Here is a 6,530-nt window from a genome sequence, read left to right on the forward strand (position 1 = left end):
TCCAATTTAGTAAATGATGATGTCTAAAAGGTATCATTATCAATTCTTGCTTTTGCTAGAGAAAAATTGAAAATCTTTACGGCAACTATTTGGATTTTAAACACTTTATCAAATTCATATTGCAAAGCTGGTTGTGTCATTGTATGAGGATTATAACCACTTTATTAAATCTATTGAAAACTAAAATTCACCACAAATAACAGCATCACGATGTTACTTGAAATTCACCATAAATAGTTTTTAGGCTGCTAAAGTAGAAACAATAGAAGCAGATATAGGTTAACGTGTGACCTTACAACCATCTCATTGAAATCTTAAAACTTTTATGGTGTTGGGATTATATTGTCCCATTAATTCAATTAAGTGTATAGATGAGCAGATATTATGGCAATTAAGAGTACAGTTACATGTCAATCAAGGAGTCTGAGTTGATGTGAAGGAGATGAAGAGTTTGCTCTGGATTTTATGTACATTCATGAGCAGCATAAGGAGATAAAAGGATAGGATGAAGAGTTATAGTTCATCAAGCATGTATCATAATAGTTCAGTTTTTTTTTTATAACATATATTAAAAGTATATAAGAAGTTTAACCCATACACAACAACAGAAAGGACTATTTGTTACGTAAAAAAAGCATCATAAATACTAAATTTTCATTACAAATACTTATTAGTGATGAAAATTTCATCGTTAATACTACGTCGCTAAAAATACAATCGTAAATATTATTTTATGATGAAAAATAAATTTCATCGCTAATAACATATTTTTGCGACAAAAAAATTTGCGTCGTAAATTTTTTTTATTTTTTAAATTATTTATGATGAAAAAATTTTTATAGCAAATATAGTCTTTTATAATGGAAATATATTTTCGTCATAAATAAGATTATTTACGATGAAAATTTTTCATCTTCAATAATTTAATAAAAATTTTAATATTTTTTAAAAAATAAAATAAATTATTATTTTGTAACTAAAAATTTTTATCATCAATATTTCTATTGCAAAAAATACTATTGACGATGAAAAATTTCATAGTAAATAATTTTAAAAATGATTTATAAATTTTAAAAAAATATTTATGAAGGATAATTTCCATCGTAAATAATCTTATTTGCGATGCATTTTTTATCACAAATAATTCCATCACTAACTAAAATATAATATTTTTAAAAAATAATTCATAAATATAATTTTTAAATATATATTTTTAATGTTTATATTTATAATCTATAAAATAAAAATAAAAAAATTCACATAAGAGATCAAAAAATAAATTTGATCATTTTATTATATTAAAAATAAATTTAATAATTATAAGAGATCCAAAATAAAAATATAAAAATATAAAAATAAATCGCTAGCCGTCAAGTGTCAGCATCTGGAGAAAGAGAGTGGGTGGAGGAGCTCGAACCGACCTACTACTGCCTCATTAGCTCCATTATCTGCTCCATCTGTCCATCTGCTCCATCATCTACCTCATCAGCTATCGATCCTCATCAGTGTGCTGTCGATCCTCATCAATCCACTGTCAATCCTCAACAGTCTGTCTTTATATCTCCATTAGTCGGGCATCGCAGGCAGCATGGACATCAACTCGAGATGAACGTGAGGATGGGGGAGCTCTGATCCCATACCCTAGCTCCTTAACATAATAGGATCTTGTACCAAGCACTTGATTACAGATCTGATCATCTGTAGGTACGATCGAGCCCTCAAGAGTAGGCTGGAATCTAATCTCTATCATACGATCTTGAAAATTAAAGTTATAAATATTCTAAGTTTGTACTAAAAATCAAAATATCAATAAAAATATAGTTAGAAAAACTTATGTAAAGCTCCTGACTCTCCGTCGTCCACTCCCCTGACTGTCACTAGTAGGTCCACTGGTAGATCTCGATCCTATCAGGAAGCTCGTCACTCTCTTCATCTCTCTGCAATTTGAGAATAATTAATAAAAAAATTTAAATAGTTAAAGAGTTAAAATATGCTAAATAGAAATTACTTACCATTTGCTTTATATGACGAGCGAACGGCCTCGAACTCTCACAGTGCGCGACGGTCGGTCTCGTTCGATTGGCGATATTTTGGACACATCGATCCTGTATAGTTAACAATCAAATTAATAACTAATTGAATTTAAGAATAAATAATTTAATATTAAACTCAAAAAAAAATGGATGCTTAACCTGATATGTCGGGTCCTTATACCCGTATGACAGACCAATCCTCGATACTGATGCTGTCATATGGCCACTGCCATATTGCCTCACCCCCTGATCCCGCACAGCATCATACCAGTGGTGGTGAATGCGATGTTGATAATCCATAAGATCGAGCATAGGTGATCATTCACAGTTCATCGCACGTAGTCGTGCTCAAAATCAACAATATCAAAAATAGCCTGTCAATAATAAATATTATTAGAATACACAAATAATTAAATATTTCACTAAATATTATTTTACCTATAAGTGGCTATAGAAGACTTCCCTCTGGGTCGATGTAATGTAATGCCAATCGGAGTGTCATGGGGGCATAGCTACGGCATATGATGTCGAGCTCAGTCTGTCATGGCTCAGACCATCCTCAAATGGGCATGGTATAGCCGAACGAAATCTCAATACGGAGATGCTGTCTCTCGTGCTCGCATCTCCAATGCTTCAGAGCGTGATTCTTCGATGGACCTCACCCTCACCTCACCACCTGCATTGAATGATCTGAAACAACAATGAATAAATCATTAGAAATACAGCTATCTATAAACCTAACAGATACAATTAAAATCAAATTTCATTATATAAATTCATGCTATAGGAAGTACTCGAATTGCCAAATGAATTAAATCCATCTATCGCTAGACCAAGCTGAATATTGTCGGATCACTTGCAAAGTGCAGGTGCTTTGCATCAAAGTCTTTCCACACTACAGAGTCGGTTCGATGGCTAAGTGTGTTCTCCTTCGAAACCCACTGCTCATGATGCCATCTCATTTCTTTAGCTATCTTTGTGGACATATACAACCCTTGAAGTCTTGGAATCAATAGAAAATATCTTAAAATCTTATGAGGTATCTTCTTTTCTTTTCTTTTATCGGTTTTGTACCTAGGCTCACCGCATTCTGGATATTCACTTGCTTGTTCGTTCTCCTTATAAAATAATATACAGTCATTTTTGCAAGCATGTATAGGAATATAGCCAAGTCCCAATTTCTGCATGTATATTTTTTTTCAGAATATGATTTCGAAAGACTCTCTCCATCGGAAAGAGCTACTTTAATCAATACCAAATTTTGATCAAATGACTTCTGACTCCATCAGTTTATGGTTTTAAGATGAAGCAATTTGATCAAAAACTCTAATTTGGAGAACTTTACACAATTTGGATAGAGTGGCTCTCGTGCATCCCTTACAAGCTTTGCAAACTATTCAGAAGTCCCTTCTACCTCATTAATATTGTGTTTATGATTAGAACTATCTTCAAATGTACTAGTACTCATGGGTACATTGGAGCGAACACCCTGATGTAACTCATCCAATAGTAAATCTATACCATTATGTTCGACAGGTTCAACAGCATCACTATCATCTTTGATATCATCTCGTCGCATACAACTTCATTCGGATCATCCTCCCCATGCCATATTCAGTGAGTATACTTCTTGTTCATACCATAACATAGCAAATATTCATCAACAAATGATATATGATGATATACCATATTGACATATCTCTTGCATGGACACTTTATCCTACTGGCACTGTCAACCTTACACCATGCAAAATCAATAAAATTTCGAACACCTGCTCGATATTCAGGCAAGAAAATATCCCTGGCATTCATCCAACTTTTGTCAATATCCATCTGACAAAAAAGAATAATGCTTAATGAGTCCTAACTCCACCAACTCCTTTCTAATAAAGGTGGCCCTATCCCTTTCAAAAATACATCACTTTTATTATTGCCACAGCTTTGTTCTTTATTCCATATCCTAAAAAAATCTAACAGCATCTTCCTACAGTTCTCCAAGTATACGATATAGATAGATCATATTTTAACCACATCTAATATGTACCCGAAGAACAAATGAGATAACTGTGATAGAATTTTTCACAATAGAATAAAGAACATCATGACAATAATAAAAAGTTGATGCATCTTTGAACTGCCCAAATGGAGCATTCAAGAGCCATTCACAGAGTCCATTTTGGGGATCCTGTGACCGACTCTTGAACGGAAGTTTAAAATTACATCAATGCATGCATTAAATCACTACCATGTATCTTTCTATGAAAATAGAGAGATGTAGCTGAATTCGATCTGGATCCTGATATGGATCTAGATCAGATCTCAATCTAAATCCCAAGTCGGATCCGGATCTCGATCTGAATTCTAATCAGATCCAACCTGAATCGTGATCCAGATCCATACCAGATCCCAACCCGAATTCGAATTGGATCCCGATCAGGATCTCAGATCGGATCCCGATCCGGATCCCAAATCGGATCCCGATCTCGATCCAATCCGGATCGTGATCCAGATCCTAATCGGATCTCGATCCAGATCTCATATCAGACAGTTCACATGCATTAAAAATTCACTAAAGGATTCGGCTAATCCTAGTTAAAATATTAAATCATAATCATAATATTTTATATACATTAAATTATAATAAATAAAAAAATATATTAAATTATAACAAAAAAATATTTTATTATTAATAAATAATAAAATATATGATTAATATTTTATTCTTTTTTTCTCTTTTTTTTTTCTTTTTCTCCCCTTGTTTCTCCTTTCCCTTCCTCCCTCCCCACCTCGGCTGACCTTCCTCCACCAGTGGCTGAACCGCACCCACTCCCCTTCAGTGCGCCACCCACAGCCTCGCCCCGCTCGTCGTGCCAACCCCTCCACCCTCTGACCCTCCGGCCCCCATACCGCCCACCCCCACCCCATGAAACCCCCTCCGCTCTCCAGCCCTCTGGCCCCCCACAATCCCCTCCGCCCTCTAGCCACTCAGCCCCACGACCCCTTGCACTACCGTCCCCCTAACCCAATGGTACCCAAACCTCCTTCGAGCCGCCGCTGTCCCCTCAACCCCTGCCACCATCCCCCCAACCACTAGCTCCTGCACCCGAACCCCATCGTCATCGAACAGAACCCCACGACCCACCCCCCTCCCTCCTCCCTACCTTGGTGAACCCCACGGCCGCCCTACCATCCCCATCGACACCGCTCCTTCGCACCCCACGGCACCCCCTCCCCACAACCGAACCCTCTCTCCACCCCGTCCCCCCTCCCCCCATTGGCAGCTCCATGCTCTGGCGGCCACCGGCATGTGCCGGCAGGGGCACCAGAAGCCGCTCGCTGGTGGCCCGATCAACCAAAAAAAAAGACTAATGGTGGGTGGACAGGCATGACAGATCGTACCTGAGGGGGAAGAAGAGTTGCCGATGATGGTCGATGGAAGCGATGGTGGAAAATGATGGAGCTGGTCGATGGAAGCCCGAGAGCAGGGGAAGTCGGGAGGAAATACAGGAACCCAAAACACACGCAGAGAAAAGTGACAGGAAAACTCTGATATTTATTTGACTTTTAGTGATGCAAATCATTTTCCATCGCTTATAATTATTTATTTATGATGAAATATCAATTTCCATCATTAATAATTTTCATCAAAAAAATAAATTTTTTCTCTCTAAAAAAATAAATAAAAAAATTTAAAAAAATTATTTGTGATGCAATATTAATTTACATCGCTAATAATTATTATTAGCGACATAAAGGGTTATTTCGTTGCTAATAATTCCCATCAAAAAAATAAATATTTTCTCTAAAATTTTTCTCTCTAAAAATATTAATAAAAAAAATTTGAAAAAAATTATTTGCAATGAAATTTTAATGTGCATCACTAATAATTATTATTAGCAATGGAAAGGGTTATTCCATCACTAATAATTTTCACCAAAACATAATTTTTTTTCTCTAAAATTTTTCTCACTAAAAAAATTAATAAAATTTTTTTAAAAAAATATTTATAATAAAAAATAATTCAAGTATTTTGCAATCAATTTTTTGATCATAAATTTTTTTATATTTTACAACTAAAAAATTGATCATAAAAATATTTTACAATCGAATATAATTTTTTTTATTTTTTTATGAATATGATATAATTTTAAAATTTAAAATCTATCTTCATTATTCATTATCTAAATAATTATCATTAGAGTATCATCATAAAAGACCATCTCGATCCAGTAGCTATAGCTATGTCGATCAATAAAATTGGATTTCGATAGTCATGAATGACTGCATGATGATCTGATAGATAAAAATCATCGATAGGTCTAAAAACTTGCAACGATGATCTTAATGATATTTATAGCATACTGTCAAAATTTTACTTCAATCGGATATCATTATCATGGTTAATTTAGCATGGGATGATTTGGACCGTTAAATAAAAATCAAGTGATCAAAAAGTCAAATGGTGTTCGATTATAAGGTGTTTTTTTAGATAAATGA

General features: G+C 34.7%; 1 long non-coding RNA gene across 1 annotated transcript; it reads right to left on the reverse strand.

Annotated features, from left to right (window-relative positions):
• Positions 1–1,375: 1,375 nt before the first annotated feature.
• Positions 1,376–2,710, reverse strand: LOC114913925 (uncharacterized). The gene is made up of 4 exons (XR_012137936.1): positions 2,472–2,710; positions 2,193–2,407; positions 2,013–2,105; positions 1,376–1,937 (listed from the first exon to the last, which is right to left on the reverse strand). It is a non-coding gene; the product is annotated as an uncharacterized lncRNA (long non-coding RNA).
• Positions 2,711–6,530: the final 3,820 nt, after the last annotated feature.

The sequence above is a fragment of the Elaeis guineensis genome, chromosome 1, assembly GCF_000442705.2.
Source record: "Elaeis guineensis isolate ETL-2024a chromosome 1, EG11, whole genome shotgun sequence".
Taxonomy (NCBI): domain Eukaryota; kingdom Viridiplantae; phylum Streptophyta; class Magnoliopsida; order Arecales; family Arecaceae; genus Elaeis; species Elaeis guineensis.